Source organism: Papaver somniferum, chromosome 4 (assembly GCF_003573695.1).
Source record: "Papaver somniferum cultivar HN1 chromosome 4, ASM357369v1, whole genome shotgun sequence".
Classification (NCBI taxonomy): Eukaryota; Viridiplantae; Streptophyta; class Magnoliopsida; order Ranunculales; family Papaveraceae; genus Papaver; species Papaver somniferum.
Window position 1 is genome coordinate 81,377,468 of NC_039361.1, and position 11,591 is coordinate 81,389,058.

Here is an 11,591-nt window from a genome sequence, read left to right on the forward strand (position 1 = left end):
ATATTTGCAATTTAGTCCACACTGACTCATAATGATGTCAGCAATTTTGAATAATATAAAAAATAATTAAAAGTAATTTATTTTTTGAACCGCTCGTCCAAAATTGACAAACTTTATATATTTGAAAAGCATTTTCCGAGAGACACAAAAAGAGTATCCATATGATTATATAATTTTCATTTTTAAATTTTTTTAATTTACATTGGTTGTACAATTATGTACACCGCTCCAAAGATCCAAAAAATCCAGAATCCATGATAGCCAAACTGCCACCCTAATCCGCACAGACTGAGAAAAATACTAACCACGCCAAGCTCCAGTTGGATAACATCCAGATTTGCAGAGGTAAGTTTAGCAGATAACCTGCATCGAGGACAAACCAATGAATATAAGAAATTGCAGCTTGAAAAGAAAGTGATTATCCTTTCACCAACATCCAAATAAGAAAACAAAACAAGAAAACGATCAAAATAAAAAGTTACTCAGTTTATGGTCAGAGGCACAATCCATGTGGGCATTATTACACAAACTTAATATGGCTTCGAAACATCCCAGTACAGTGATTCATTGCACTTTACCAAAAAGGAGATTACTAAGATGCACAACAATCATACTCACACCCAGACCTACTTTTTCATGAGAAGTATATTGGTGCATCAATATATGCATCCCTGTGAAACATTCCTAAAACCGATCCTTCGTAGACACAAACAAACCTACTTTTTCATTGAAAATACACTGGTGCACCAATATGTACACCCATGCAAAACATGCATAAACATGTATAAAATCGATCATTCATATTCACACTCGGGCACACTTTTTCATGGGAATTATACAGGTGCACCAATGTGTACACCCCTGCAAAACATGCAGATTAACGATCATTCATAACCACACACAAACCTACTTTTATATGGGAATCACAGAAGTGCACCAATACGTACACCACTTCAAAACATGCATAAAGCTAATCATTCACAACCACACACAAACCTATTTTTTCATGGGAGTTACTTCCCACAGGTACACCAGTATGTACACCGTTGTAAAATAAGAGACACATACTTTTTCATAAGATTTACACAGGTGCACCAATATGTACACCCCTGTAAAACATGCACAACACCAATCATTCATATTAACAATCAACAAGTGTACAACTATGTACACATTAGATATCTACATGTGTATAATTATGTACACATCAAGAATCAATATGTTATTTCACTAAACGAAGGTTGTACTTATCAAATTTAACCAAAAAAGCCTAAAGCACACAATCATGTTATCATTTAGGACCAATATTAAGGTAGGAATCATCAAGGGAACCAAAGTATATAACTAGAACAAATGCCTTGCACCATGTTGCATCATCTTGGGCTGCAAGCATAATAACATAAGTTGGGAATTCATCTTTATCATCTTTGACCTTCACTACACCTGCAATTGGGATAAAGAAAACGGGTTGAGAACTTGAGATACTAACATCGGTATTTTTTTTTTCTTTCTAAATATAACTAGTTTGCTTCTCAACATTTATATTAACCCCAAAACTATGTTGTAGGAAATGCACTAATTTGCAGTTTATAATAAATACTAACCAATGTCTAGAAAATCTCAGAGGAAGAAAGTCTATTACTATTACAAAATGTTTGGGAGAACCTGATCCGTAACTTATATTAAGTCCGGACTTTTTCGGTACTGGCTGCTCCTCCTGTCAGCACGGTGTACAATCCAGAGAAGCTTTGCTTCACATATTGCTGATTCCATATTTAGGTGAGTTACCCGAGCCAATAAAAAAACTGGACATTTGGAGCTTAAACTCATCATCAACAGTAGCTGAAACCATAAATGCTAGAAGCATACCGAAAACTAAACAACATGCACAGTAAAAATAATCTAGAATTTTGACAACATCATCGATCAAGACAAAGGAATACATTCACTCAAGTGAAATACCATGGAAATCTACATGGAGATGAAATGCAAATTCTGCATGTAATCATGTTGACAGTAATGCTTGGTCCACATTACTTATCAATATGTTTACCTAATTTCTTAGACTTCAAAATGAATAACATATGTATAACCAAATAATCAATATGTGTATAAATATGTACACCAGAAAAGTAAAATACTGCACATCAATCTGATGAAAAAAATATAAATATAAAATAATTAATTACAGAATTATGCCCACCTTCAAAAAGAATCAACACGGTGTACAATTAAAATGTAAACAAAAAACAACTAAACAAAAAGATAACACAATGGTGTATAACTATGTATACAACTACAATGGTGTACAAGTATGTACATATTAGCGATCAACGTGTACATGTATGTACACATGTTGTCCACATAAATACAACTTATCAACAATCAACTTATCAAAAATGTATTATATTATATGGTGTACAAGTATGTACATACTAACAATCAACGTGTGCATGTATGTACAATCAACGTGTACATGTATGCACACATATTGTCCACAGGTAGGTAGTTTTCAGTTTGAGTAAATAGGAAAGTGATAATGCTAAAGGTTCAAGAATCTGACTTGCTTTCATGTAATTATGTACAACTTATCAATAAAAAACAGAAAAAACCCAAGATGCCAAAAAAAAAAAAAACCAGGAGACTGGAGATAATTAAAGTGAAACATAAAGATTTTTGGGTTTACAAACATAGATTTTGAGAATATAAATACATACTGGGTTTCATTAAATCATAGAACTCATGAAGATTCTTGCGCACATTGCATGTTTTTTTTAACTGATCTTGTACTAGTCAACATGCATGCCCATCCCAACTAATCATACTCCAAAAAAAAACTACTTAAGTTCTTAACCAACATAACATGTTCTTAGCTAAATGAGAACTGGTAAGAGATATTCATAAAAAAACTACAAGATAAAATATAAGCATTGAGTTGGAGTGAACAACCTAGCAACACGTAGGTTGAGTTTGTTATGATCATTACATGAACTCCACTGACCAGTGCAGGGTCATGTATCGATATTGGCTTTGTGACCATATCATTAGAACGAGCAAAGATCATAACAGCAAAAGGACAAGTATGATCCTAAGAAAGTATTGCGTTAGATGTTGTCATCAAAAAGATCTTATAAAATAAAATACCCAATCCAAGAACCAACATTTTCCATCATTAACAACCAACAGGTGTTTAATGATCAACATGTGTACAACTATGTACACACTAAAATCAACATGTGTACAATTATGCACACATTAAGAATCAACATGCGTATAAAAACAGAGACTTATCCTAATAAGTATGTACTGGCATGAGACGGTGGCCCCTAACAATTTAATCACTGCAAGTTCTCATAGTTTGTTGACACAGAATTGAATTAATATAATAATACTTATATGTGGAGCATAAAACAGAATAACGGTAATATACAATTAAATAGCCGAGATTGAGATACAACATTCAACGGTGAGAAGAACCAAACCATAGAAATAAAAGATTTTTTCTAGTTGGAAAACCCACCTTCGAAGAAAACTCATACGGTCTTGTTAAATGCCAGAACCAAAGGCAATCTGGTCTTGTAGAGTATATTATAGGCAAATCATATTACTCATGAATGAACTGGGATTGATGAACGAGGTAACAATCGATCCTGAAGCAAACCAAGTGAATATCTCAATCTGACCAGGAGTATCCACAAGTACATAATCGATCTGATCAGCATGCTTTTGAATTACTGATACAACTTGCAGAGGAAGAAAAATCCATAACACTATAAAGAAGCCAAAAACAATATACAATACAACAAAAATACCACAATCAAGACCTCATCATATCCAACTTTCATCTTGACATTGTACAATACATGTCCACATTAATGCTTTCCCTAATTTTTGGTTTATATATACATAAAATATAGTTCTGCAAGTGTACAACTATTTACACCTAAATAATCAACATGTGGACAACTATGTACACCTAAATAACATAACATGTGTGTACAACTATTTAGACATTAATTCTTTCCCTAGTTTCTTAGACTTCAAAATGAATAACATGTGTACAACTATGTACACCTAAATAAGAATAAGAGATAGAAAAGAAAAGAAAAACATACAAAAATAACTAGTACTGAGAACCCTTTTCAATCCTGCTGGTGGATTAGCAATCTGTGTTTTTTATTTTTCATTAAATGATGAAACTATTTTTTTATTCTTAGCAGTTAAAGAAGTAACATCGAAAGTGGCAATGGGTGGTGGGCACATGTGATAAAATGGTTGAATTGTCAAATTTAAATTTTTTGAGGAGCTTATTATTTCATTTCAAGAAAATCAAATAAAAAGCCTAAAGTAACCGATATAAATCAAGCAAATTATGCATTATTCACTAGGTGTTCTCTTTCACACTTCACATCTTACATACCTTACTCATATGTGATCCAAGAACTTTCCATCTAGAAATCCTTGTCTCCAATAAGATCGCCAATACTATCTCAACAGCCTTCAGTAATAGGGTGTTTTTCACAAACTGCAAAACTAAACGAACACAAGAGTTTTTAAATTAGAAGGCAAAGAATAATAGAAAGGCACGGTTGATTGAAAAAATAACAAAGGAACAACAACCAACACAAGCTAAAGTTACAGTTCTTACACTATCAAGGATTACTTAAAATGCCGATAATAAAAGGTCTAGTGTCAATGAAAACAAAATATTTATGATAATTTGAATCATAGACGGTAGAAAAATGTTAGTGCCATGAAAATTTGATCCTTGATAATGAATTATAGCATATTATTTTATTATCCATTTTGTTGAGCAAAGTATCAAACATGTCATGGGTCCGACAACAACAACATTTCAATCACAATTCACTTAAAAAAATAAACAATTACCTATTGAGTGCCAGTACTCCCACCTCCCTTACTAAATCAAAATAAAACCGCACAAATAATACCAATAAAATCAACACCGTAACGTCGAAATCGCGATCTTCAGAAGCAATGATAGGTTCCCACAAATGTGAAGGATATTTATCGCACACTCAAATTTCAGCTTCTTCAGGAAAAGCAATCAAGTTCTTCTCCATTGATAACAATCACTTCTTCTCCATTGATAATAATCACTTCAGATTTCTGCAAATTACAATTTGAAAATTGTACAGTTAGGAGATAAAAATTTAGAAAATCTATGGGAAGTTTCTGGAATGGATTCTAATGAAAACACAATTTATAAAAATGGTTTATTATTTTTCGGTTGATTATCTTGTGAAATCAACTACAAATGAATGGAACAATTTTCGGAACTCTTGATATCGATCAAAAATAATTGACCAAATAGATTCTCACACACAGAAGTTATAAAAATTGAGATTTAGTTTTAACATAGTAGATCCAAATTGAGATATGATATTAAATTCACATATATTGGCAATTGAAAAATAAAATTAACAAATAATTGAAATTAGTTATGGAACTTACTTTTCTTAACAGATGCAATCAGATTTTCTTTGTAATTAAACTCACTTTTGAGATTTACATATTCGGCGAAATTAAACAACACGGACAATCATAGATTTACGTAAATGAGATGAAGAATACTTGATGTAAGGAAAGATTGAGGGCTAAATGGAGTTGAATGAACTAAATCTGAGATTTCCATAGACATATGAAACCTAGAGAATAGAAAAAGAAGAAGAAATGAAGAAATCAACATCAAATGAGATTAATATTTGATATGAATTACGAATCTCTTTCGAAGAACAACGACATTAAATCGCCTCTGGCTCTGTCTCTCTCAAGAAAAGAAAAATAAATTTAAGATCTGAAAATGGAACACTGAAACATCAAAAGGGTAATCAGGGTAATATGAATAACACGCATTTTCTAAATCGGATGAAATTTGGACCAACTCGTACAAGTTTGGTTTAAACTGTACGCATAATTGTAAATTAGGACTAACGAGTACCATACCTTAGAGGCTAGGACTAGAGCGTCTAAAGCCCAATAACTTTGGGACTAAATGTTAATTTCTACTTGTTCAAAAACTAAGAACCATTTTTTGGGGACCATGGTTTTTTTTGGGGACCATGGTCTTATTAGGCCACCTTCCCTATAGTTATAAGGGGTTTCCTAAAGTGTGGAAATGACTAACCTACCCTTAACCTAATTTAATTTAAAACTAAACTAATAACCACCTATATATATATATATAACCACCATCTCCTCCCACCACCACCGCCCACCACTACCACCTCCGACTACCACCACAACCAAGCACCACCACCTCTATATATAACTTAATTTAAATCATTAACAAAGGTCTCACAAGCCCATTATTTGTCATTCGTTTTTGGTTGAAAAAATGAGTATTAACCATAAAAATAAGTTGAAAATGGAAGTTGCAGAGAAAATTTCGGCTAGTTATGTAAAATCCTTTGTCGAACTAACCGAACCTAATGGAAATGATGAACATGAAGAACAGTTTGGCTATTTTGCAAAAATAACTCCCCACCGAACATCAGTTCGGTTACGTTGCAAAAAACATTTCCCAACCGAACTGGTCAGTTCGGCTACGTCACAAATTTTTTTTCCCAACCGAACTGGTCAGTTCGATTGCGTCACAGAAAACATTTCCCAAACGAACAATAGTTCGGTTACGTCGTAAAAAAAATTTCCTAACCGAAAACGTCGCAACAAATATTTCCTAACTGTTCGGTTACGTCGCAAAAAACATGTCCCAACCGAACTTTAGTTCGGTTACGTCGCAAAAAATATTTCTTAACCGAACTTTAAGTTCGGTTTGATCGTAAAAAGTTTTAAATTTTTTTGTAACCGAACTATTTAATGGTCACACCAAATATATAGTTCGGTTTGATCGCAAGGAAAAATTTCAATTTTTTGTAACCGAACTTCTTACTAGTAACTAATCATTACTAATCACTAATCATTAATTTTGTTTTTGGTCATAAATTTGGGTAAGTGAACTTAATCGCAAAAGAATTTAAAATTTCTCGCAAAGAAAATTTTCAATTTTTTGTAATAAAACTTCTTAATGGTAACTAATATTTACCAATCATACTAATCACTAGTCATTACTAATCATACTAATCATTAACTAATAACTAGTTAATCATTAAACTAACACATTTAACTAAGAAGGGTAAGTTTGGTATTAAGAAAAACATTTAGATAAGGGGTGATTTAGGATTACTTATAATGTCTTACCTAAAATAGAATCATGGTCCCTCACAAAAAAATCATGGTCCCTAAAAAATGGTTCAAAACTAAGTACCAAAAACCAAATAACCCAACAAGAAGTGATCCACCAAATTAGGGTTAATTGATGTTTGGTACTTACATTTTGTCCAAAATTAGTGTTTGGTCTAACTTTTGTCCAATTTAGGGCTTGGTACTTGCAACTGACGTTGACCTTTATTGACCCGTTAAAGTTTTCAATTCTGTTTACTAGTTATTAGAGAAAAAAAAATTTAATAACTTGACGCCGTTCACGGCGACATTAGCACGTGCATCTCTTAATTTCCTTCTCTTTTACACCTACAGAACTACTATCTGATCTTCTCACCGTCGCCATTAATTTCGTCCCCACTGATTCTGTGAGAATGTAATTGGATTTTTCTCAAGAATCATACTAGACTCGTTACTATCATCAGATCTTATATGCCCTGATATCAAAAAATTGGCTTCTCTTCACATCCGTCATCGTCAGTAAAATGAAGAAATCCTCAAAAGATTTATCAAGATATTCCAGTATGAGGTTTTTCGGTAACTTGAACTTCATTTGATTCATATCAGGGTCAGAAATTCATATCAGGGTCAGCACATTCAAATGACCAAGAAAATTCAACAAATTGTGGATACCTTTCAGCAGTTCATATTAGCCCTATCCAGGAGAGGAGCAAGAAACTGCAATCATCCCAAAGTCGATATTTTACCTCTGAAAATTCAAGACAGCGATCTCGTGCTCATTACCAAATTGAGTCTTCTAGTAAATTAGGTGAAATTGAGTCTCAGACTCGATTAACAATTTGAGGAAATTAGCAGAGCTCTAAAGTGAAAACACAAAATCAGAGTGGGGGAAATTAAAATTGAACGAGGATCTTGCCAAAACAAATCTATAATTGACATATCTAGATGGACAGTAGCTACGGGATGAATAAAACCCAAACCTTCCACATCTTCATCAAAACTCTAAATCTCTTTCTTCTTCACTTAAACCACAAAATTAATTCTCAACCCGACCTTTACCAATTTCACCAATAACACCGCTTTCTAATCCAAAAGCAAACCTTTCTTCTTGATTTAAATCCAAAAGTTCAACAACCAAATTCTCAATCTGATTCCGTCAATTTCGCTGATGAAGAAACATTCAAGAGTAAAATAAATTCAAAAAAATCTAACTAAAAATTATCCCCATCTGATTGTTGATGTCGTTCTAAAGAATAAACATTGAAGGAAGTTGTTGTTCTCGTTGATTTTGTAAAAAAAATAAAAAAATAAAAAAAGGAAGACAGAAGAAAAAGTTTAAAGAACGGAAGTAGTTGCTTTTGATTTTGTGAAGAACTAGAAAAGGGAAAAATAGAATAGATAGATACGAAGTAAGATTTGTAATCCAATCCATTAATCTTAAGTGCGTGGAGATTTAATATGGAGCGTACACGTCAAAGATGAGTTAAGAACTTGGTTAGTCATTGTTATTAAAGGCAAACATAATTTAGTAATTACGTAATTCAGTTGACAGAAGTAATACATATCATCACTTAACCAAGTCAATGTGGGTCAACGTGAATTCCAAGTACCAAGTCCTAAGTTGGACAAAAGTTAGACCAAATACTAATATTGGACAAAATGTATGTAACAAACTCCAATTAACCCACCTAAATAATAGAAGTTTTAACTTCCTTATTGACTGTCAAAACCATTAAAGGAGGAGCTATATATGTATTAATCATTCTTTTTGTATCTAGAATTATTTTACCCAAATTAATAGACACTTTACTAAAAACCACATCACATCTTAACTTCCAGATACACTACATGACAATAGCACCTGTATTTGGTCAATTAACAGAAAAAGGAGACTGACCTAACTGCTTATCAAACCAGTTAAGAAAAAAATCATCAATCCCATTAAGATCAGAGTAAACCAAATGTTGAAGCGATAAACCAAACTACACATGAGCAGCAACATGACGTTTAATGAACAGATGAATCACTGTTTCAATACCATTATTGCGCAGAAGAAAAATATCATCAATAGAAGGATTATAGTTCTTAAGCGAAGTATTGACTGGAAGCATTTGCGCAAAAATCATCCACATGAAGAACTTTATTTTAGGAAGACAATCCAAAGACCATACTTTCTTCCAAAACAGAGCTTCTTCCCCATGACTATGTTCATTCACAAAAACTCTATAAGCTGATTTAATAGTATAAACTCCATTTTTATTATGAGCCCACATAATCTTATCTTTAAGATGCATATTTATCCTAATAGTTCTAATCTTAATAACATCTTCAAGAGAAAATAAAGTATTTAACAGGCTAATATTCCAAGAACTTGACTGCACATCAATAAGTTCACTAACAAAGTTATAAATATCATAATTAGGATTAATAGATACCGACGAAGAAGTAGTACATGACAACCAAATAGAACTCCAAATTCTAGTAGAAGAACCATCATTAATTTTACTAAATATATTTTATCTTAATAATATTAAATTTTTGACAGTATCTTTCCAAATCCAAGAAGCAGAATCAACAGCTTTATCAATTTCCAGCAAATTTTGATTAAGAAAGTACTTATCTTTTAAGAATCTAGAAACCAAATGATCAGGGTTTAGAATAAGTCTCCAACCAAGTTTTGTTATAAAAGGTATGTTAGTAGCATAAGTGTTCCTAATCCCAAGCCCACCACACCTCTTATCTTTAGTTATATCTCCACAAGAACGAAAATTAGCAGCATGTCTCGGATCTTTCTTAGACCACCAAAATGTTCTTTGAACAAAATCAATTTTGTAAGTAATCTTTTTAGAAAAAGGAAAACAAGACATATGATAAACAACAAAACTGGAAAGGACATGCTTAGTAACCACAGTTCTACCAGCACTATTAAGACTAGTTCTTTTGCAATTACTTAATCTGGCATAAAATTTATCTATTAAAAATTGAAAAGATTTTTTTTTCCCAGTTAATGAAAAGAGGAATACCTAAATACTTCTCAGAACTACTCATAAATTTAATACCAAAAGTTTTTGAAAGAAGTTTTTTTATGTTTATGATGCATTTTAGCACTGGTAAAGAAACCAGACTTCTCAAAGTTAATTGCTTGCCCATAATATTTGGAAAACAAATTTATAATTTTCATAATTTCTAGCATAAACTAAGGATACTTTTGAAAAGAGCATGCAGTCATCAGCGAAGAACAATTTAAATGTGATATCGAAGGACTATCTTTTCTAATTTTAAAACCTTGAATCAAATTTTCAGATTTACCTTTTAAAAGAAGATGTGATAAAACTTCCATGCAGATTATAAATATGTAAGGAGAAAGTCAATTTCCCTGCCTAATACCCCTGGAAGGAACATCTCACCATGTGAGCCATTAACCAAAACAGAATAAGAAACAATACTACTACACTGGAAAATTATTTGACACCAATCATCTGAAAAGCCTAATTTCTTAAAGACCGACACTATAAAGGACCATTCCAATCTATCAAAAGTTTTGGAAAGATCAAGCTTTATTGCCATAAAACCATTTTTTGTTTTTTTTTTCTCTTTCTTTTTTAAAAGAGTGCATAATTTCATGACTAATAATAATATCATCATGGATTTGCCTATTATCTATAAAAGCAGGCTGAAACGGCGAGATAATAGAATCTAATAAAGGTTTGAGATGATTTATAAGAATTTAGAATTGACTTTGTAGACAGTGTTAGACAAACTAATAGGTCTAAAGTCGCAAGGAGTAGAAGGATTATTTACCTTAGGAATTACAGCTAGAAAAGAGTGATTCAACTGTTTTAGAAGAAATTTAGTTCAAAAGAAATTCTGAAAATGAACAATAACTTCTTTTGAAATGTGTTTCCAATCATCCCTAAAAGAACCAGCAGGAAACCCATCGGGACCCGGAGATTTTCATCCATAATAATGGGTTGCACATCTTTTAAAGCTTCTTCAATGTCATAACTACTAGGATTAGAAAAAAATGTAAATGTTCTTAAAATGATTTGAAAGAAGAGAGACAACTTTATCTCTACAATCCGGACAATTTCCTTAATCATCTTTAACAATGTGTATAGTATTATACATATTTCTAAGCTTAACCTAATTATAAAAGAATTGTGTGTTTTTATATATTGAATAAAATAGTTTATCCTCGATTCTTGTTTATAAAAAGAATATTCTATTTTATACCAACAATCAAGTTGTTTCGAGTAACTTAAAATGAAATCGCCTATAATATGAGTATAAGACATTGCTTGTAACTTTTCAATCTCAGAATTTAGTTTATTGATAGTATTTTTAATATGACCAAAAGTTTCTATATTCCATTTACTAAGATCCTGTTT

The 11,591-nt window shown here is 32.0% G+C and overlaps 1 long non-coding RNA gene across 1 annotated transcript; it reads right to left on the reverse strand.

Moving 5' to 3' along the window:
- Window positions 1–229: 229 nt before the first annotated feature.
- LOC113274028 lies at window positions 230–5,769 on the reverse strand. The gene is made up of 4 exons (XR_003322717.1): window positions 5,476–5,769; window positions 4,891–5,130; window positions 4,421–4,533; window positions 230–363 (listed from the first exon to the last, which is right to left on the reverse strand). It is a non-coding gene; the product is annotated as an uncharacterized LOC113274028 (long non-coding RNA).
- Between the last annotated feature and the right edge of the window lie 5,822 nt (window positions 5,770–11,591).